The 22,390-nt window shown below is 41.0% G+C and overlaps 1 long non-coding RNA gene across 1 annotated transcript; it reads left to right on the top strand.

Annotated features, from left to right (window-relative positions):
• The first annotated feature begins 6,412 nt into the window (after positions 1-6,412).
• Positions 6,413-18,803, top strand: LOC135365399 (uncharacterized). Its single transcript, XR_010413136.1, has 3 exons — positions 6,413-8,135; positions 14,656-14,780; positions 16,535-18,803. It is a non-coding gene; the product is annotated as an uncharacterized LOC135365399 (long non-coding RNA).
• The last annotated feature ends 3,587 nt before the right edge of the window (positions 18,804-22,390 follow it).

Below are 22,390 nucleotides of genomic sequence, written 5' to 3'. Positions count from 1 at the left end.
ACCAAGATGCCACTGCTGTTCAGTGTGGAAATGGAAAATACTTACAACAAATGGTGCTGGAACAAGTGGATAAAAGTATGGAGAAAAAATGAATCTTGACCTCTTCATCATATTACATACAAATTAATTTGAGATGGTGTATAAACTTAAGGATAGAAGTATAAAATTTCTAGAAGAAAACTTAGAATATCACTGTGAACTTGGGACAAGCAAAGACTTCTTAGAGAGAATGCAAAAAGAATGAAACACAAAAAAATTTTAAATGATTAAAATAGACTTCATCAAAATTAAAAACTTTTGATAATCAGAAAACACCATTAAGAATAGAAAAGGCATGCGACAGACTGAAATAAATTATTTTTAAAAATATACTGCCAAATTAACCAAGAAGATGTAAAGGACTTTTTCATATCAATAAAAAAAGACAAGCAATTCTATAAATATGGGCAAAAGACTAGCTAGATCAGGCCCTTCAAAAAGAAGACAGGCAAATGGCCAATAAGCACCTGAAAATGAGCTCAGAATCATTTCTCATCAGGGAAATGCAAATTAAAACCACAATAAGGTAGCCTTTCAGAATGACCAGAATGTCTTTTCTTAAAAAAACCCAAAAAACTCAACACACCAAATATTGGCGAAAATATGTAGAAATTAGATCTCCCATGCATTACTGGTGGGAGTAGAAAATGGCATGAGTTGCAGAAGCTGTCTGGTACTTTTTTATGAAGTGAAATGTTCATAAATAACTCCTATAACTGCACAATTACATTCCAGTGTTTTTAGCCTAGAGAAATGAAAACATTTGTCCACAAAAGAATTCTACAAGAATGTTCATAGCAGCTTTATTCAGCATAGCCTCATATTGGAAATGATCCTTGGGGCGCTGGGTGGCTCAGTTGGTTGAGTGTCTGACTCTTGGTTTTGGCTTAGGTTATGATCTCATGGGTCCTCGGATGGAGCTCTGAGTAGGGCTCTGTGCTCAACGGGGACTCTGCTTGAGATTCTCTCCCTCTGCCCCTCCCCGCCACGTGTGTGCTCTCACTCTTTCTCTCTCTCTCTCTCTCTCAAATAAATAAGTCTTTAAAAAAGTTGGAAATGACCCAGTGTCCATCAACAAGGGAAGGAGTAAACAGACTGTGGCATATTCATACAACGGAATATGACTTTGCAATAAACATGATGAGCTAAGGCTAGTAAGCACTATGAATGAATTTCAATATGTTGAGGAAAGAAGCAAGACTCAAATGAGTTCATACCGTATGATTCCATCTGTGTGAAAGTCAAGAAATGGTACAACTAATCTATAGTGAGATTTTGAAATTAAAACAGTGGTTGTCTTAGAGTTTGGAGGGGTTGATCAGTAAGATATGTGAGAAACTTTATGGGAAGATGGAAATTTTCTTTATCTATACTTAAAGGTTGTTGGTTATGTGAATGTTTACATTTACTTACTGAATGACACACTTAAGGTCTGTGGATTTCATTGTATGTAAATTTTACCTAAATAAAAATAATTAAAAATTTCATTGAATCAATGATTTCAGATTTCCTATAAATAACAATTATTAAGATTATAGATTTTAAGATTATTAATTTCTTGATTACTCACATCTGCTTTTATCTTATTATGAAGTTTCCCTGTCACATTTACTCTTTGTGGTTTTGTTTGAGCAGTGAATGGGGTTCTTCCTTGGAGAATATTTTCACCCAAAATGGGACTCTGGTATCAAATTACCAATTAGAAATTGAGATAAAACAAAATAATCTAATTTTAGGAGCCAAAAAATTGGTATTTATTTGAAACATTTGTAAAATATCTGAAAAAAAAAAAGCCGTTTTAACTAAATAAACCTTACTACCCACAAGCACTGGGTAGGAGGTAAGATAAAGTCATGAAAATTGTCATCAAAAAATGGTTACAAGTTCAGAGCAGCTATTTTAAAGTAGGCATTCCTTTCCTACTCTGCCCCTAATCTTCTGGTCTATTAAACTCAGCAATCTTATATAAGGGTCCAGAGACTTTTTCTATGTCAGTAATAATTCTGTCCATGGTTCTATTTTATTGTATGCGGAAAGGGATCCAAAGAAGATGGGATAGGTCTGTAAGAACCACAAAGTGGACTCATTCTCCTTGGGTCTAAAGAACAGAATGGATGGTGTGGCCAGTTGTAAAACTCTGTTCCATTGCTTGGCTCAGGCTGGGGAAGAAGGTTGGGTGAGTAGTGATGCAAACAAAATCAACCACTGAATAATGTTTTCCCTACTGAGTATCAGTCAGTGCTTAGAAGACTCTGCATGCTCTGTCCTCTTCTTTCCTTGCTTGTTCGGCTTCAGCCACATTGGCCTGTGATCCCACAACAGGCCAGTTTTGTAGTTAAAACTGAACACCTCTCCTTATCTGACACCCCTTACTCCCCTTCTCTCCTTCATATTATTCCATAGCACTATCATCTCGTATTTTATATTATTTACTTGTTTAGTTTATTGTTTTTCTTCTCATACTAGAATGCGAATTTCACAATGGTAAGCACTGCTTTAGTGCTCAGAACAGTGCCTGGCACAAAATCAGTGATCAGTATTTATTGAATGATGGAGTGAATCAAATACAGAGGTGAGAGAGACTCTAAGCTCTCAATCCAGACTGTCCAGGTTTGAAAGCTGGCTCTGCTAGTCCCTGGCTGTGTGACCTTGAGCAATTCACTTAACCTCTCTGTTCCTAAGTAGAATGAATACCTACTTCATAGGAGTGTTTTGCAGATGAAATGAGTTAATACTGTAAGGCATTTAGTACAGTACCAGCATGTTTAAGTGTGCAACAAATATTAATTGTTGCTGATATGTCTAAGGATAACTTTTCTTGTTCAGGCACTCTTCAAGGTCTTGTGTACTGTTATAAGAGAATTTAAAACTAGAACTCTAACCCTCAAAGAATTTATAATTGAATTTTTATATGGTTCCTTTTCCCCCAGAAAGCTCTTTCACACGTCAGCCCTTTTCACATATTGAATTTCAGTTTATTCTTTAAAAGCCAGCTCAAATGAGATCTCCTTGGTGAGGCCACCCCATCTCTAGGTGAAGTAAGCTCTCTTTGCTCTGAATGCAAGGCATTCATTTATTCATTTGTTTGTTCTGCAAACATGTTTTGAACAAAGATGTAATCATGGGCCAGATTAGCTGCTAGGGCTATTGAGAAGACTAAGACATGAGCCTTGACGATGAGGGGTATGTATTTTGTTAGCAAATGCAGACATACACAGAAAAAAGGGCAGAAAAGTGTCATGAGTTCACTAGCCGGTAGGCTGCTAATGTGTTTACATCTCTGTCCCATCTTCTGGATTGTGAGCTCCTGTGTACAGAATCTCCACATTTCAGTTATTCTTTGTATCACAAATCCCTCTACAGTGCTTCTCTGGCACATGGTATGTACTTAAACATGTTCATTGAAATGATTGACATGATAGAGGGAAACAAGGAATGCACAAGAGAGACTATTAAAAGAAATAATGATGATGGGACTGATACTAAAAGCTAATACTTACTGAGTACTTATTATGGGGTCAGTTACCATTCTAAATACTTCACATATTTTATTTTAGTTTCATTTATATAACAACAGAAATAGCGAGTTATTATGATCTGTTTTCTGTGGATAAGGAGACAGGCTCAGAGAAGCTAAGCAACTTGTCCAGGTACAGAGCCATGATTATAACGCAGGACTGTTTGCTTCCAAAGACTACTTTTTAAAAAATATTTCATTTGTTTATTTTAGAGAGGTGGGGGTGAGGAGGGGCAGAGGGAGAGAGAGAGAATTTCAAGCAGACTCCTCGCTGAGCTTGGAACCCGACGTGGGGCTCGATCCCACAATCCATGAGATCATGACCTGAGCTGAAATCAAGCATTGGACCCTTAAGCAACTGAGCCACCCAGGCACCTCCCAAAGACTATTTTTGCCCACTACTCCATACATGAGTAAGATGCTGGCTGGTAACATTGTAGAAACCTTTTGTGGTCAGCTACTTGTATCTGAGTATTTGGTATTTCTTCTCCAGCTATTTTTCTTTCTTCAAACTCTACGGACACAATTATGGAGATAAAAGTTGTGGACCGGTGGCTCCAGGGAGTCATGTTTCAATTAGCAAAGTTGAAGCCAGTGTGGTCAGCTCTCTGGATTCTGATATACCTACTCTCTCCTTTTTCTTCTTCTTCTTCTTTTTTTTTTTTTAGTGCAGTTTAAAATGTGCTGATAGAGAATTGGACTGCTGACGGTAGCACCAACCTACCCATCAAAAAGAAGGAGGCAGTGGGGAACAGTTAGGAAGAACATAAAGATATTCCTTTCCATTTTTTAAAAGTCTTTACTGGCAGAGAGAGAGAGAGAGCTAGAAAGATAGGAGATGGTCCAAGGGGGCTTTGCATTTCATGACTTTAAAGGTACTTAGTATGGGGCAAAAAGTTATTTTTCTTTTTTAGCTTCTCTAAATAAGGATAGACAGATCATCTTAGAAACAAAAGATGATTCTATTTTAGTATCTGATGCAACGTACGGCTTAGAAATTGTTATATACTCTGCTATGTTTCATTGAATACCTATGTAGTCAGAACTTCTCAGGGGACACACAAAATCATGTAAGTTCAATGTTCACAATTAGGTAAAATCCCCAATTTTTCCTATCAGATGAAGTAGTCTGAATGACAGCTTGAGATTGTTTTAGCAGGCTTACCTTAAGAACAGTTTGATTGCAAGATTCGAGCATACTTTATTAGGATGGCGATCTGCTTGAGGAATCCGTATACATAGAACAAAATAAACATCTTCAAGGATTTTTTTTGGAACAAAATTCAACTAGATCTGTTAAATTAGCAAGGAACAGAAATGGTAACATAACATTTTAAGCAACTTGAAGAATGGGTTTACTTTGAGGCAAATGTATGATAACTTACTTCTTCAGCCCCAACACGGACAAAAGAGATCAATGAATTTAAGCCATATTCTAAAAGTCAGCTTAAAATTATGTTCATATTGTGATTTTCTCTAAGAAAATCCATATAGATCAATTTTAGCTGAATTATTATAAAAGGACTAATGTGATAACATTAAATGAAATGGCAAAGACACTCAGGGTAAAATTAGATAATGTCTGATATAGTGACTTACAGAACATCAGGATTGCTAGTAAGTTAGAACTGATATTGTTGTATTGATGGTCTACTTTTTTAATAGCAAATCTTAAGGAATTAATTTCCTTCAATGTCCCAAATTCCACATTAAACAATTGATGTGGGGTCTATGTTCAGAGACTGTTGCACTTATGTTTGCAGATACAATAGTAATTTTGTTCTTAAATATTGGCTGTAAAAGTTGAATTACATAGGCTTATATTAAATCCAGTTTGTAATACAGTTTGTGTAGTTAAACTCTGATTTTTGACTCTGATTTTGAGATTCCCATGACCCTTTCTCCCATACTCAATTGATAATATTACCATATTGCTTTCCACTTAGCTTATCATTCTTGGAGCAGAACTATTTTAATCATTAATTATGCTAGAATGCAAGTAGCATGATAATAAGAAAGGAAACATGGTATGGCTTCAGTGTCAGAACAGAATAGGCATTCAGTAATATCTGCTGAATGAGTGAATGATAACTTGATAGTGCATCTTAATATCTGGTCATCATAATCATTATACTAATCAGCATTTATTGAGTACTTACTATATCTTAGATGCAACATTTTTTGCTTTTTATACATTATTTAATTCTCATAAAAACTGAAGATTAGAGAGTTTTAAGTACCTTGTCCAAGTTCAGGCAGCCAGCAAGTGATAAACTCAAACCCAGCTTGCTCTTTCTTTGGGTCTTGTGGAAGCTGCTCTTTTTCCTTTGTTCAGCAGTATTTCCCCCCCCCCCCACCCCCTTTTTGTTCATCCTCACACAAGGAGTGAACTCTGCAGACTGGACATTGTTAGTGGAGAGGGCAAGTGGATTGTTCTGGGCTTTGCTCTCCAGTCCCACGTGTGGGGTCTGGTCTCCTCTTCAGCTCCAGGGCTGTGAGGTGGATTTTAATGGACACTGAGTCATCCTTGAAATAAGCACTTACTAGTGCCTCCTGATCTACAAACATCCCCCCTTCCTCCTTCCTCTCCTGCAGATTTATTTGTGTCCTGAGCACAGGCCTTACAAGCAATGTGATCTTTTCTGAGCCCTCATCAGTACATTCCTAAGATTGAAGGGAGATGCTGTAATAGAACAGCTTGGCAAATACCGTTTTGATTGGAAGTCTCTTTGACTTTGCATTTTTAATTGTACCAACAACACTGTACTTGAGTGACTTAGAAAATGTTTATACCTTGGCCCAGTTGATGGCCTTATTTACTAAACAGCATTTTTTTTTTTAAAGATTTTATTTATTTTTTAGAGAGCGAGCAAGAGAGAAACAGCATGAGAGGGGAGAGGGTCAGAGGGAGAAGCAGGCTCCCCACTGAGCCCGGAGCCCGATGTGGGACTCGATCCCAGGATCCTGGGATCATGACCTGAGCCGAAGGCAGACGCTTAACCATCTGAGCCACCCAGGCGCCCTACTAAACAGCATTTAAAAGTTAGATTAAAATTCACAGACTCTTCTATTCTGTCTCTGTCCTTGGCCCTTTGCACCAAACCAAACCAAACCAAACCAAACCAATCAAGCTTCATAAAAAAGACCAGGTTTGGATTTTGAATCTAGAATGCTTCGAACCAAGGGGAATTACTTATTTTCTCACTTTCAGTGCGTCTGTTTATGGGTACCAGATTCCAATGCCATTAGTTCGAAAGTGTGTTCTCACACGTGTTTACTCACTTGATTGCCAGAGCACAAGGTATCAAATGTCGAGGAGACTGCTTAGGGTTACAGGACCCAGGACACCATCACAGCTTCTTGTCTTTTGTCTCAGGGCCTGAGAAAAACCTTCTCAAGACAGTGTCCTCTAGCTCTTAAATTATCATATTAGTGGTACCTAAGTATTCAGAACAAGCATCAAAATGTGCTACGAAACTGTTCACTTCAATACACTCTCAAGAAATGAATAGTAAAGTTTCTAGGCTGTTTAATAGCCTCATTACTTGGAATAACACTCCATTCCCCATTAAGGGACAAATTAGTATGACTCTCCTCTGCTCAACTTTTTTCACCTTAAAATGGAAAACATTTAATTTTAGGTAGAGTTCTTGTTTCACAGGTTTTTCCTCCAGCTTGGATGCTGCTGTCAAGCTTACCTCTGCGTTGACCTGTAAAGACTGAAAAGCAGGTGGATAATAGACTTGCTGCATAGACTCCGAAGCATGTCTCAGCTCTGCCAGGATTGCTGACTTAGCACTCCCTCCCTCCACCTCTTTGCCTTTTCACTTGCTGCAAGAAAAGAAGTCCAGAGTCTCCTACCTCAAACAGACTTTTTGAAAAGGATGCGGAAACAAGAGCCTGTTGCCAGTGGGAGCAAGACCCGCCAGTCCTGTTAACCACCGTGGTGGCTGGCCGGGACTGCCCGATGGTGACAGACATGATTGACAGAGCTGGGCCTAACTTGGTGTGAAGGCCAAGGGCTCCAGGCCGATGAAACACCTCTGGAAATGTGCCCAGTGGAAACACAGAGCGGCATGGGTTTCATGCCAAAGACATTCGGGAATGGGTCCAAAAACATCTTCTGCAAGAGGAAATGAAAGAGGAAATAACTTGTTATTCCAAAGGGGTGAGAGGGCTGGGGTGGGAGTTGAAAGAAGGGTTGAAAAGAATGAAAGAGAAGTGAGCTGTGAAGGTGAGGATATGCCGAAGAGGGGAAGTGAGCCGTTGGAGCTGGAAGTTTTAATACGCTCACAAAGATAAGGAGGAAGTAGGGACTGTTTGGAAGGTAAACACACCATTATGGAAAGGGCAGCCTTGCCAAGAATAACAAAGGCGAGATAATTAAAGGAAAAGGCTAACAGAAATGTGAGGAAAAAGAGAAAACGCTGAACAGGTCTTCAACATAAGAACATTCCAACTCAGCATTTCATAACTGACAACATCAACAGGAAAAGGAAAGAAATGCATTCTGCAGCGACGCACACAGATATCCTACCCTGTGCTATCCGTGTTATCTCTCCGTTTTTTGTTGACTCAGGTAGAGTGGGATACACTGGGTGGGGTGAGAATTACAACCTCACTTGTTTATCTCTCTGGATCCAGTATGTTTTGGGTATTTGTCAGAAGGCCACGATCCCAGGATGCCTCATTAGCTTCCTAAATTCTATTATTTTGCAGTGTTAATATCTGTGATTTAGGAGGCTCTAAAACTGAGTCATACGCCTCCTGTATACGAAAGATTTTCTAGAGCTCCTTTCGTGCTAGTTAGTGGAGCCCCCGACAAAACGATTTTAAAAGATGATCAAGCTTATTAAGCGGTGTACTAATCCACACACAACATCACATGGCTTGGTACTCTACCCCCTTCTATGCTGTACATGGTTAATGTCCCACTCAAATTTGTGTTCTCTTTTAGCTCTTGAGCATTCCACAGCTTTCTTTCTAGAGATGAATAAAATGTTCAGAAGACCGGATATACAAAGAGGGAGTTACAGAGACCATAGGCAAATAAAAATAATACCTATTTCTTAAAACAGAGATCCAAATTAGACTTCTCATTTGGTCAAATGAAAGCAATGTTGGGGGTCTCCTGCCTCAATTATTACCAAAAATAATATTTATATATAATTTCATTTATTTTATTTTTTTAAAGATTTTATTTATTTGAGAGACAGAGAGAGACAGAGAGACAGAGAGAGCACGAGTAGGAGCGGCAGAGGGAGAGGGAGGAGCAGAAGCCATGCATCGAGCACGGAGCCCGATGCAGGACTTGATCCCAGGACCCTGGGATCATGACCTGAGCTGAAGGCAGACGCTTAACTGACTGAGCCACCCAGTAGCCCCTATAACTTCTCAATTATTACCAAAAAGAATATTTATATATAACTTCAATTATTGAAAAGAGTATAAAAAATGACCAGTAAATATATATTTTTCTTTGTCACAAAATTTACTAAATCTAATTTCACTTTAATGCTTCTCTTTAATGCAATTTTCCCAAGGGTTGTTTTATGTATGTATGTATGTATGTATGTATGTATGTATAGTGGACATGCAATGTTATATTAGTTTCAGGTGTACAACATAGAAATTCGACAAGTTTATATTATACTCTGCTCACCCCAAGTGTAGCTACCATAAACTGTCGCTATTTGCAGATGACATGATAACATACATAGAAAATCCTAAAGACTCCATCAAAAAACTATTAGAAGCAATAAATTAATTCAGTACAGTTGCAGGATACAAAATTAATACCCAGACATGGTAGCGTGCCTATGTACTAATAATGAAGTAGCAGAAGGAGAAATTAAGGAAACAATTCCATTTACAGTTGCACCAAAAAATAAAATACCTAGGACTAAACTTAACCAAAGGTTGTTTTATATGTATTTAGATTTATAATACCTGGTCATGCCACTCCAAAAATGTGTATCAGTATGTAAAACCTTAGGAATAATAGGTGACTAAACTTACTAACCCTTGCTTTATTTCCTCTCTTTGTTAAGTTTAATTTCATTTGGTGTTTTAAAAATGTTTTCACAAAGTTTTCTTTTTCTTATAGTACACAACATTGTTCACACAGCAATTCATAAGGTCTTAAAATCTTGACATATTTCTCTTCTTTTGCTGGGAGCAATTGGTGAGAAATAAAATAAAATAGAAACCTTAACCTTGGTTCTTTTACCACCATAGAAGCCTGATAATTTAGCAATATTATCTGTAAATTAATTAAAATATAAAATTTAAATTTAAAGAACCAAGAAAGATGACATCTGAACTGGCAATCTTTTTTAAAGGCAGGAGATCTATTTGGTTATCAGACAAGCAGGTGTACTGGAGGCCCAGAGCTAGTATCCAGACCTGGCTTTGTCCCAGACTACCTGTGAGTCAAAAGGGACAAGCCAAATGAGAAAGGAGAAAGAGGGCTGCCTTCTAGTGAGGCTAGGGAGATGCACATAAGGAAAAAAAGGAGAACAAGTTACACAAGAACGCTAAAAACTGAAGCAGAGTTGATGCAGACCCACCAGGAGAAAGAAATACTGAAGAAAACCTGGAATCCAGTTAAAGCAAACAGAAGAAAAGCCAGCTGTATTTCTGTGTGTCAGTGTCCAGAAAGGATAGCCTAGCTTTTCATGAAGACTCTCAATGGGATTGTTGCTGGATTTTGGAATTGAGAATGTGGCTCTTAACCACCGGGCCAGACTAATGCTACTAGAATTTGATTCGTCTGGTTTATTGGTGCCCCCAGGAAAAGGCTGTTTACTTTATAATTTTTATTTGTATTTTTTTTAAAAAAAACACTTGTTCTAGGGTAATTCTTACTACATTCGAGGCCAGCATGTATATATTTGATTTCTATTTTTGATATATATAACTTGAACTGTGATCTCAAAGAATTAAAAACCCCTTTTCAACACACTTCAAAAATATAAGCTAGCCCTCAATTCTTTATGGTATTGGAGTGGAGTAGGTCTGGAACAATTGAAATATGGAATACCTGGGAGTTTCAGATGTATGAAGAGCCTGAAAAATGGAATCTCCTAAATTGGTATCACAGCTCTTACTAGAAGGATGGGGAGTAGAGACTAACAAAGTGACACAACAGACACACAGTACAACCCATAAAGCACCAATGGAAAACTGAAGTTTGAATCGAATATTCTTGACTACTCACTTCCTTCTATATTTTAGAAAAGGTTGTGTCTGCCTTCAGCTCAGGTCGTGATCTTGGGGTCCTGGGGTTGAGCCCCAAGTCGGGCTCAGCAGGGAGTCTCTTTCCTTCCTCTGCCTCTGCCCCTCCCCCACTGTTCGTGTGCTCTCTCTCAAGTAAATGGATAAAATCTTTTTTAAAAAATAGAAAAGGTTGGGGCACCTGGGTGGCTCAGTTGGTTAAGCGACTGCCTTTGGCTCAGGTCATGATCCTGGAGTCCCAGGATTGAGTCCCACATCAGGCTCCCTGCTCAGCGGGGAGTCTGCTTCTCCCTCTGACCCTCGCCCCTCTCATGCTCTCTCTCTCTCTCATTCTCTCTCTCAAATAAATAAATAAAATCTTTAAAAAAAAATAGAAAAGGTTGCTTTAAGCTCACTCAGGACAGGCGACTTATTCACTGTTGTGCTTCATTCCTAATTTCAACATCTAGCTTATTTTTTTTGCACACAGTAGGGGCTCAATTTGTTTGATATATCAAATTGAGAATAAGACCTAGATGTTCCTTATGAGTCAAATATCCTTGGTAAATTTGCATGGTAAATTTCCAGCTAGAGAGAATTATGTGAGTAATGTTTAAAATGAAATTTCATTAAAAGTCTCTGGGATGCTGAATGACGATACAGGAAAACCAAGTTTTATCTTTCTTCCAAGTGAGATCAGGAACAAACAGAGATAGGCATTTATCCAGGCACATGAACCACACCTTAGGACAACCCACAAAATGCCATTTCCTTACCGCTCAAGAAGAAGGTAAACTGTAAAAAACAGAGATCTCCAGGCTTTTGTGTTCTGGCCCTATCTTTAAGGCACCCAGACACCCTCCTGGAAGAAGTACATTTTTCATGAGTTTTCTTAGGCCCACCTGATAAAAATTAAATGCTTTTTTTTTTTTTTTCTTTCACGGAGCAGGTTTTTATTGGTGTCCTGATCTTATTGTTCACCAAAATGTCACAAGAAAAAAACTGTTCATAAAGCCATCTCTTTCTTTTGCTTCAGAGTGTGATTGGCTGCCAGGATGCATGAGGGGAAGTTTGTGGGGATGGCATGTATCTAATAACAGCATTTTAAATACATCCTTATTTTATGGGTTGTGTTTGGAAACTACTTCCTTACACTGCAGATTTTATTAGTACTTAAAAATAAACTTGAATTTCCCTGCTTCTTGGGCAAATAAAAAGTGGAATCTTAATTTAGTCTGATTCCCTTTATATTGTAGGTAAAATTTGAACTGATTATTTTAATTTCGCCTGATCAGAACATAAAACAGTTCTCCCTACCACATATGAATCTCCTCTTCGGTTCTTGTTTAGAGGAGGATGGACAGTCCTCCACCACAGAGACTGAGAGGCTGCTCTGATTGGGGTAAACTATTGGTAGGTTCTCTCAGAGGATCCATTTTCATGGTCTAGAAATAAAAGAGGATCAGTAACTTGACTGATGCCTTCTACTTTTGAAAGCAGAGGGCTTGATAACTTGCCTTCTAAGTATCGGCAAGAAGAAAACAGTTGTATGAGTTTCCTGTTGTTGCTGTAGCAAATGACCACAAACTTGGTGACTTAAAACAATACAAATTTATTTTCTTACAGTTCTGGAGGTCAGAAGTCCAAAATTAGTCTTATTGCATTAAAGTCAGGATGGCAGCAGGGCCATGCTCTCTGGGAGAATCTGTTTCCTTGCCTTTTCCAGCCCTTGGGAGTTGCATTCCTTGGCTCATGGCCCCTTCCTCCTTCTTCCAAGACACTGGCTAGCATCTTTTTTCTCGACTCAGCTTCCCTCTGCTTCTGTTACACAGCCTTTCTGTCTTCTGTGACCAGATCTCTACTGCCTTCTTCTTATGAGAACACTTGTGATTATGTTCTGGGCCCACCTGGATAATCCAGGCTAGTATCACTATCTTGAGCTCCTTAATTTAATGGCATCTCCAAAGTCTCTTTTTGCCATATAAAATAATATTCCCAAGTTCTAGGGTATAGGATCTGAATATATGGCGAACCCCTATTAAGTCTACCACAACAATTGTTGAGCTTTTTCTAAAAATGGGCCAGAGTCATGTATTGAGAGAGGGAGCCGACTATTTTTTTGCTTTTGCAAAAATTTATGGTATAGAAACAATCGTTTCAATAGGAGAAGTAAGGAATTCCTGAATCACAAAAACATGGTTGTTCCTCCTGTAGGAGTTTAGGAAATAAAGGTGTTTTTATAGTTATTAGTGAATTGCCATGAAAACTAAGGTCGAGCTTTGAGGCATGCCAACATCTCTATTTTACATATCAGGAATCTGAGGGACGGTGACATTATATAACTTGCCTATAATCACACAAGGAGTAAGTGGCGAAATCTGGATTTAAACTCAGAGCCTGTGTTTGACCTACTAGACCAGAGTGAAGAGTAGAGGGTGAGCTGAGGGGCAAGGTGACAAATGATGCTAAGGAGAGATGGGTATAGGTATAGGTGGGAAATGGTGTTGGCTTCTCAAGTCAGAGTCATAATCTCCTAGAGTTAGAAGGCAACTAGACTTTCTAGATTTCATGAGGTGGTACCTTGCAATCCGGTATGCTGGGCACCTAGGATCCAACCTACGTTAGTTTTTTGTTATTATTGTTACAAATAGCAGTCTGCCTAAAGAAGAGCTGTGGAACACAAGGCTCATGTCTGCTAAAAGACAGAAGTCAGATGAGGGCCTGACACCCCCTCCATTCTTGCCTGCTCCAGATCTCCTTCCTTCAGTTCCTTTCTGCTCACATCATCGTCCCCTCATTCTGCTCTGGTCCACCTGCTGACTTGTTTAAATCTTCCTCTTTCATTTTATTTTCTTTTGACACAACCTTATATCATGCTGTTACTCAATTTCCCTCCTTCAAGTTACCACCACATTTCTTGAAGGAGTAATTCAGTCTTGCCAAATTGGCTTCATGCCCACTCCTTCCTCCTCCCCCTATAGTCAGGGTTTGCCTTCCATGGCTCCTCTAGACCTGCTCTCATAGGTCACCAGGGTCTTCCTAGTGGCCAAGTCTACTGGCCCATTTTCAGTTCTTCTTCTCAGGGACCTCTTTGCAGTTTGTGAGACCACTGATTACTCTCTACTTTTTGGATTCCCCATTTTTGTGTTCTCTTCCTGAGTCTTTTCTTCATTCCTTTTCCATTGGTTCGATGTTAGAATATTGATGGTTCTGTCTCTGGTCCTTACCTCTTATTTCTGCATAACTTCTCCTTGTATCTCTCATCTCCTCCCGTTGTCTCAGCCAGCCGGACTGTGGGGGAGACCTCCCAATCCAAACCTGCAGCCTGAACTCTTCCTTCTAACAGCTTCCCTGCCATCTCCTTCTGGATGTGACCTGCAGAACTGCAAACTTACCATCTCAAAACTGAACTCGGTGTCTTCTCTTCTAAATTTGTTTTATATCTTCTGTTACTTGTCTTGTTTTATTTGGACCCCATCTACCTAACATAGCACACCAAGAATGGTGGAGTCACCTCCTCGCTCTTTATTTTTACATCTAATGGTCATTACATCCTGTGTCTTTGACATCCTTTTTACCGCCTCCTTAACTGAGGCCTTTATTCTTGACCACTCGGTTATAATAATCTAACTTGTCTCTCTCTCACCAGTCCTCTTCAATGTCTGTGCTGCTCTAAATTGGTCTGTAATCAGTCAGTGCCAAGAATGTTTTTGTCCTTCACCAAGTCCTTCTAAGTCTTCCAGGCCCAGCCAGAATGGTGAACCCGTCTCTGTGGAGGCGGAAGTCGCTGTCTGCCATTCCACCTGTGCTGTACTCAGTTCCTGCTCCTGGTCTGAACCCCCAGTGGCTTGTAGCTCTTCAAGGGCCTTGTCTTGTATCCTCAGAGCCTGGCACAGGACCTGGCTCCCAGGAAGTGTTCATGAAGGTCTGGTGGATGAATCGTGGAAGCCGTGACTAGAAGATGGAGGGATGAACCAATGAAGCTACAGCAGGACGGTTTTCAAAATGGGTGAGAGACACTTTCCTATGTCATATTTTCTTTTTTTCTCACAGTTTGGGCTTTTGGGCTCATTGACCCAGACCATTCCTTTCAGTACAGGGAGGAGAGAAACTTTGGGAGAATAATGTAAAATAATTAAATTAGGAGTCCTTAATTAATAATTTCATCTCCTGGCATGGGGTTAACCTTTCACCCACTGGTTCTCAAACAAAATTTTCAGAAAGCCTCATTCATACTTTGTAAATTGGAGCAAACATTTTTACTTGGCCTTTCAGTAATTCACAGGTGGCTTGGGCTGCATTTATATCTTTCATAGGATAGGTAATTTTAGGTAGGAAACTTCTGAGGCATTTTTGAGTACAGACTGAGGTCCCCTATTAGAAACCCCATGTATGTTATGAAAAAAAGGAGGCAGCTGTCAAGAAGAAAGGAAACTAACATTTACTGAGCCCCAAATACTTGGCGAGCACTCTGCTAAGTGCTTTCACAAACATCTCACATCTCGAAAAAACTTCGCCTGGAAGGCAAGAGGAGACTGAGATGTGCACCGAGGGCCTCTGCCTTCAAATCAATATTTTGTAAATATTTAGTCACATTTATATGAAGACTAGGCTGGGCACTGCCTGTGGGAAGAACTGAAAAAGAGGATGTTGCACAAGCTCAGCATCCTCCTTATTGTTCGTGGCAATTCACTCTCCTTCGGAAAAGCAAAGCAAAACCCTGCATTATTGGCACCCTCCCTCCTTTGAAGGAAGTTTATGCCCAGTTATTATAACTCATGGACATCTCCTGTGATCTTACCCCACCTTCCCACACCAAGTGAAACTGTTTTAGTTAGAACACAGATGAAGCTAGGGCCACAGAGACTGCAAGTAACAAGTTTGCCACATAAAAGTTGAGCATGTAAGCAGTCCAGGGCTGGTATGGTATCCCCACAGTGTTAGGGGTTCAGACTCCCTCTAGCTTGTTGCTGTGCCATTCCTACGGCAGGATGTTCATATTCATGGTCCAGGATGGCTTCCTACCATATCCACGCTCCATCCATTGGGAAGGAGAAAAAGGGACGGGGGAGGGAGAGGCCACTTCTCTTCTTTTTTATGGGCATGATTTGGAGGCTCTGCTTAGACCCCATTGGCCCAAACCTAGTCATCTGACTACTTTAAGAGGCTGCAGCCTTCTCAGCTTGGATATTAGACATCAACTATTCCCTGCCGTAAGTTTGTCAAATAATGTACTCCAATTATATGTGGTAGTCTTCATGGGAGGAGTTCTGTACCCACGTTTCTCCTTCTCTCCATATTTTCAGACTGTTGCAAACGTCAGGGAGATCCAGGGTCCTTTTTAGATTGTAGCAGCCTTTGGCCACTGCCCTGAAAGCCCACTGCTTTGGCAGACTCAGCTGTAGGTGGTGTGTATCCAGCTCAAGGATGAGGTCAGAGAGCCTTAGTGAGTTTGTTATTTTTCTGGGTTTTCCCCAGTTCTCCCTTACCTTCAAACCCTAGCGAGACAGATCTTAGCCACTTAAGAGAAGCTTTCAGACTCTGAGCATAGATAGCTCCTCCAGTCACACACTAATACGGCATTTATGTGTAAGGACTTGTTCCTGGATTGTTCTTACAGGAGAACTTTCTGGAAGCTAATGGAAATTAGGACACTCTTTCTGTTGCCACTGGTTAATTTTAAATGTTTAAAAATTATTTTTTGTTAGCATTCAGTCTCAATTCTCTTTCCGCCTTTTCTCCATATCGATGTCTACAAAAAAGTTCTCTGTTGGGAAGCTCTCAAGTCATTGTATGGTGAAGTGATTGAAGAAACAACTGTGTAGCCACAGCAGGTGTCAGTTCCTGGGGGCCCCTGTCACCCTGCCCGGCAGCTCCCGTTCGGCAGCAGAGGCATTAAGAGCAGACTCCACAGAAGCCAGTACGGCCAAGCATTTTCAAAGGCAAGGGCAGCCGCGTTTGCCCGTTTTTTCCTCTCTTTGTTCTGGTCTTTGTTTCTTCCTTCCCCCTTCTTCATCTTTTCCTGGAGGGCTTTCTCAAGCTTGCATTTTCTGAACCATCTGAAACAGCTGTCTTCCGTGCTGGCTCTGTTCTAAGTGCTCTACCTCTCTTGGCCTGTAAGAGAAGACCTCTGATACTCCCACTCTCTAGGACAGGGCATCGAGGCACAGAGATGGTAAGAAACCAGTCCGAGACTGCACACTTGGCCATGGCTGCGTGAGCCAACGTCGCTTGCCTATGGCCGCACAGGCAGCAGAACTGGGATTCAAGCCTGGGTCTTTGGTTGCAGACCTCCAGCTCTTCTGATCCACCATGCTTCCTGCGAAATATGGTCCTTACAATTAGGGGGGCCACCAAATGGGGGCACGCGGCTCCTGTCTGTGACTTGTGTCTCTTGTAGAAACCCCCCCGCCCCCAGGTGGGAAACACTGACTTAATCTCAGCGGAGCATATCAGCAGCTGTGGTGCATATGCTGTGACAGAAGGCACCAGAGAAGCACTACCTATATTTCATACCCTCGTTCGAGTCTCCACTCTCCCATTCACCTGCCAGCACAAGCAGAGTGGTTTTCTTTTGCACGAGGATAATCTGAAATTCTACTTTTGCGTCAGAAAACTAAGAGGTTCATATATCCTGCCTGGAAGGGAATGTTTTTCAGCCTCAGAGCCTATAAAAATATTGTGGCACGAACGGTTCAGCTGAAACAACAGAATGCTGGGAAAATGAGTCTGCAAAATGTACTTGAAATATTAGTCATCAACGTGGTATAAAACACCATTTCTCCCACAGAAGGAGGCCTTGCCTGGGAGCTAAGTGCACTTTTGCCTGCAGGATCAGGTGGGGATTGTAGGTTTATGCTTTGTAAACTCTTAATCTACTCAAACCCATCTACTAATATGAAGATTAAAGACTAGGGAATACATCTCATTCCTCTGAGCTTCCTGATATTTCTTCAAAGGTGATAGAAAACAGAAGTATCCTTGTACTAGAAAGACATGGGAATATATATATATAATAAAAATTGTATATAAGTATTATATAAAATTTATACATACATATTTTATATTATATAGAAATATATAATAAAATTTGTATTTATAGCATAAATTATATTGGCCAAAGGCAGATTCTTCACCAACTGAGCCACCCAGGCGCCCCTATATTATATGTTTATGTATAATATAATTTATATTATATAAATATAATATAAATATATTATATTTATATTATAAATATAAATTACTATAATGATCCCAGGGTCCTAGGGTCAAATCTCATGTCGGGCACCCTGCTCAGCAGGGAGCCTGCTTCTCCCTCTGCCCGCCGCTCCCCCTGCTTGTGCTCTCTCTCTCTCTGTCAAATAAATAAAATCTTAAAAAAGTAAACATAATATCATGCATAAATTATATTGTATATATAATTATATATTTTTATAAATTTTTATACATTTTATAAATATAAGTACATATAATGTACTCTATATATACATATAAGTGCCGGTGGTACAAAGGTTTGTTTTTAAATTAACCTAAACAATAGGTTCTGCAATGAATTTTTGTTTCAACAAAGACTTAAGACTAAAAATGTCAGTAAAAGGATAAATACAAAAAGGTATTGAAACGTGCTGAGGACGTTAGTTTGGGCGTCTTGTGGAGATGTGGACTGGGGGGTGGGATGTGGCTTTCATTAAAAATGATGATTAAAAAAATATTTTTTCCTTAAAATCCCCTCGAGGGCTTCTGCAGAATTTCAGCCCAAGTTGCCAAAGATTTTTGTTATCAGGGAGGCTTCTCATCCTAATCTGCTTAGGCAGTAGCTCTACATTCCATGCCTGCATTTTGGGCAGGCGAGTTCAGGTTTTCTCCAGCATTGGGCTACCCGTGAACTCTCCTCCCATGCCTTCCATGGGAGTGACTGTGTGCCTGCCTGGCGGGATGACCGATGGGCAGGGCCCTAAGCAGCTGGGGCGCCTCTCCCCCAGCCCGCTCCCAGCCGGCCCTGCACCCCCAGCAGTCGCTCTGGCAGGGGGCTGAGTCCCCTGACGGCTGCAGCTCAACCTGAAAACATTTGATCGTGGTGGATTCAGAGACCTTGAGTGAGCGGATGGCGCTGGATCTTTAAATGCATTCTAAACACAGGGGATGGATGCTCTGCTTTAATTAGCAGCCTCATTGATCCTTGAACTTCCCCACGTGTTCTGCCATGGTGGGTACACACCCTTTAAGTATAGGGCTCCTTTGAAAGAGCCACTTGTCAGCACAGCACATTTTCTGGAGGCCAGCAGGTTGGCCATTCGTCAAGGTGCCAGTATTTGTTGACTGCTGGTAATAGATTTCTGTGTTTGTTTTATGAAGATTTTCATTCTCAGACTTCGAAGGACTTTGGCAACGCTTAAGTGCAGGCAGCTCAGAGTGAGACCTGAACTTAGGAGCAGCAGTCCAGCCCGTGGTGCCCACAGACAGCTTGCTCCCTCCCTGGGTTGGTGGTTCCCGAAATCCCTAGAGAACTGGTTTGCTTGGCTGAGCTAGAAGCCGTTCTGTCTGGCTCTCAGAGATACCCTGGTAAAATGTGCGTGGCATTATTTCAGGAGTCCTGGGGGGCCTGAGGCTTACTAGAATTCCGGGGTGGGGGGGAGGATATTTCCACAGAGGTCCCAGAGGTGCTGGGGCCAAAATCATATCCAATGCTTGGAGGCTTTTTGAGATTCTGATCTAAGACTTTATGGCTAGAAGGTGGTACTGGGGCATCTCAGTGCAAGCCTGGTTTTGTGGAATGAGCACTGGATTGGGAGTCCTCAGGAAGCAGGAGTGTGGTACTTGCTTGGCATCTACCTGGATGCATGGCCTTGGCTGTGTCGTTCTCTGGGTAGCTGTAAAATGCAGCAGATGGAAGGGTTTCTTAGAGTAGCCAGTTTGGAGAAGTGGAAACGGGGGGCCACTGGTGAGGCAGATTTGCCCATATCCAGCAGCAAACCGGCAGAAGCCCCATTAGCTGTGCTGTCCCCACACTCCAGAGAGCATCGGAAGGGACTTGCATGAGCATGGCAAGCAGGAGAGACCTCATGGAGTGTGACAAATGAAAAATTTTAAAACGACATTTACTTTTACAAGTCAGACATTTAAGTGGGTCCTTTTTATGGAGCATTTTCAATTTTTATATCACCTAAGAGACTTTTGCATTTCTTACAATTCTTCTGCACATTAAAAATGAATTATAGCCTCATCCATTTTTAGAAAAGAATTTTGAGGAATTTGTAAAACAGACAAAGTCCGCATGTGCCCTGAGACCGTCCAATAATCTGAATGAGTTTCCCCTCATGATTGATAGACTCGTACTAGTGATTGAGGAAAAGAATTAAACGTCAAAATTTTAGTATGAACCTAGTGTTTGGCATCATTTGTAAATATTTTTACTGTCTCTCCCACTGTTTAATGTGTTTCTTAATGTTTCTTTGGGGAGATCATGTGGACAGAAATCAGCAAACAATGGGGCCAGTGTTCTGAGCCCGGAGTGCCGGGCCCCCGTTGTGATGTGTCCTAGGACTGTGGCCACCAGGGTTTTAAGCCAGGCTCAGAGCTGACTGGTTTGCAAGTACGAACTCATTTAATTCTCACAACAGTACTGCGAAGAAGCACTGTTTTATCTTCTGCATTTTAGAAGGATGCTCTGAAAGGTCGAAGAATGTACAAAGGTGTTGGGTTATGAACGCAGGCATTCTGGCCCGGAGGCCTTGCTGGGTACCGCGGTGCTATCTTGCCGCCTGGTGGCCCCCAGGCTGGCCTTGGCCTTCCCCTCTGGTCTTTATTACATAGCATTATGACTGATATCTCAGCAGGCTCGGAAACGACCCTATTTAAGTGTAAGTTTCTTGAGAAGAGGACCCAGGTTTGGTTTTACATCTAACAGGTACTAATTTTATTCTTGCTGGATGAGTGGATTGAATTGAATGATCTGCATTCTGCACTCCAGAGAAGAATTGGAGGCCAACTTTTTCCCAGAGTATGTAGCACTAATGTGGGCTGTGCCGTGCTCCTGTGGCCCTTTGGAGAGCATCGGATTCCAGAATTTGGTCAGCGTGCAGCTAACCTGGACAATAGCGATGGGCAGGGTAAGGAGAACAGTCTTTATTCTGGGTTTACGTGGCTTGGGATATTGTTGCCCGTGGCTCCGGCGACCAGTGCTTAATCCAGTGGTGGAGCCTTCCCCCGGCACCGTTGGATGCCTTGCTTGGGCATGCACAGATTAGAGAGCTGCAGGAAGATGGGAACCAGGCCTCCGAGGAGTCTGGGAAGCACCGGAACAGGGGAAGCTACAGGGAGTGTTTACCTCAGAAAGAGAAGCTTTCACCTACATCGGTAATGTTGTAATTCACACAGTCTTTTATGCATGAGGAAGTTAATTTGTGGATATTTTGGTTCAGAAAATTAATTTTCCTGGTTTTCCATGGCATATGTGAAATTTAGGACACAGTGCCCTGATCACAGTTATTTTAGGAAGTTAAAAAGAGAATACTATAAATACTGTACTCTACCAGTTCTCTAGAATAGGGGCAGGAATTTGATTCTCTCATTCACGGCTATTTTCCCAGCACTTAGAACAGCACCAGACATTGTTCAGGGGCTGGGAAATACTTGTCGAATGACTGGGAATGAATGAAACGTGGAGGTTCCTGAAAACCCCTGCAGGCTCCTGGCAGAGCTCCCCACTTTCCCTTGTGAGGCCTTATTTGAGTGATTTTCAACCTCCAAACAATCTGATCTTATATAAAACTTGAATATATAAATAAAAATGTTTTTAATGACTAAGTCCCAGGATGTAGCCTTCCCTTGTTTTACAGCTAGTTGATAACTCTGAAGGTGTTGTGTGACCGACAGTCTGAAAGTCAGGACTCTGGGTGACGGCTGCAGTCCTATAGCTGCCTCGAGTCCCATCTCTTTCTGTCTTCTCTTTTGCTTGTCCGATATGGTAGCAAGAAAATACTGGTTCACATAAGAGTAGTTCGCCTCGCAACCCCTGGACACTCCTCAATGGAACTGATTCAGAAGCTTGCAAGGACTAGGAGAAAATGTTTCAAAGTTGAATCATTAACCATACGATATCTATTTGCTCACGAACCTCATCATTAGCTTGTCATATGAGAAGGGCTGCAAAGTTTATGCAAATGCTAAGGGTATCTATGAGATGGATGAGTGATGGGCATTCATTTGTCACTGACCCCACATGTCAGTTTGCCAGAAAGGGAAGGTGCCATGTGGGTTTGCCTGATCTTTGCCGTGGGTAGTATCCTGAGAAAGCTGCTCAAACCCAAATGCTCTCCCATGCTTGCAGAACCTTGGAACTCCAAAGAACTTTGAGGGTAGGAGGGAAGAAGGTAGTTAGGTAGCAAAAAAAGCCACATTAATGAATGGGACCTGGTCTGAATTAGGTTTTCAGTCATTTATCCATTTGTTCATTTGTTCATTCCCAAGTATCTGTTGAGCATCTACTGTAAATAAAGGGCTACTCTCATGAAAAAGGTTAACATCTAGCTGCTGTAGATATAAAAATCTCTATTAGGGAAAATGGGGAACTCAAGAGTAGGATAATGTAGTTCAGATTACTTGGAGGGGGTACAGGGA

The sequence above is a fragment of the Mirounga angustirostris genome, unplaced genomic scaffold, assembly GCF_029215605.1.
Source record: "Mirounga angustirostris isolate CCGP_5_RB_7025 unplaced genomic scaffold, mMirAng1.0.hap1 SCAF_7, whole genome shotgun sequence".
Taxonomy (NCBI): domain Eukaryota; kingdom Metazoa; phylum Chordata; class Mammalia; order Carnivora; family Phocidae; genus Mirounga; species Mirounga angustirostris.
The sequence above is the reverse complement of the archived record's forward strand: the minus strand, read 5'-3'. Positions and strand labels throughout refer to the sequence as shown.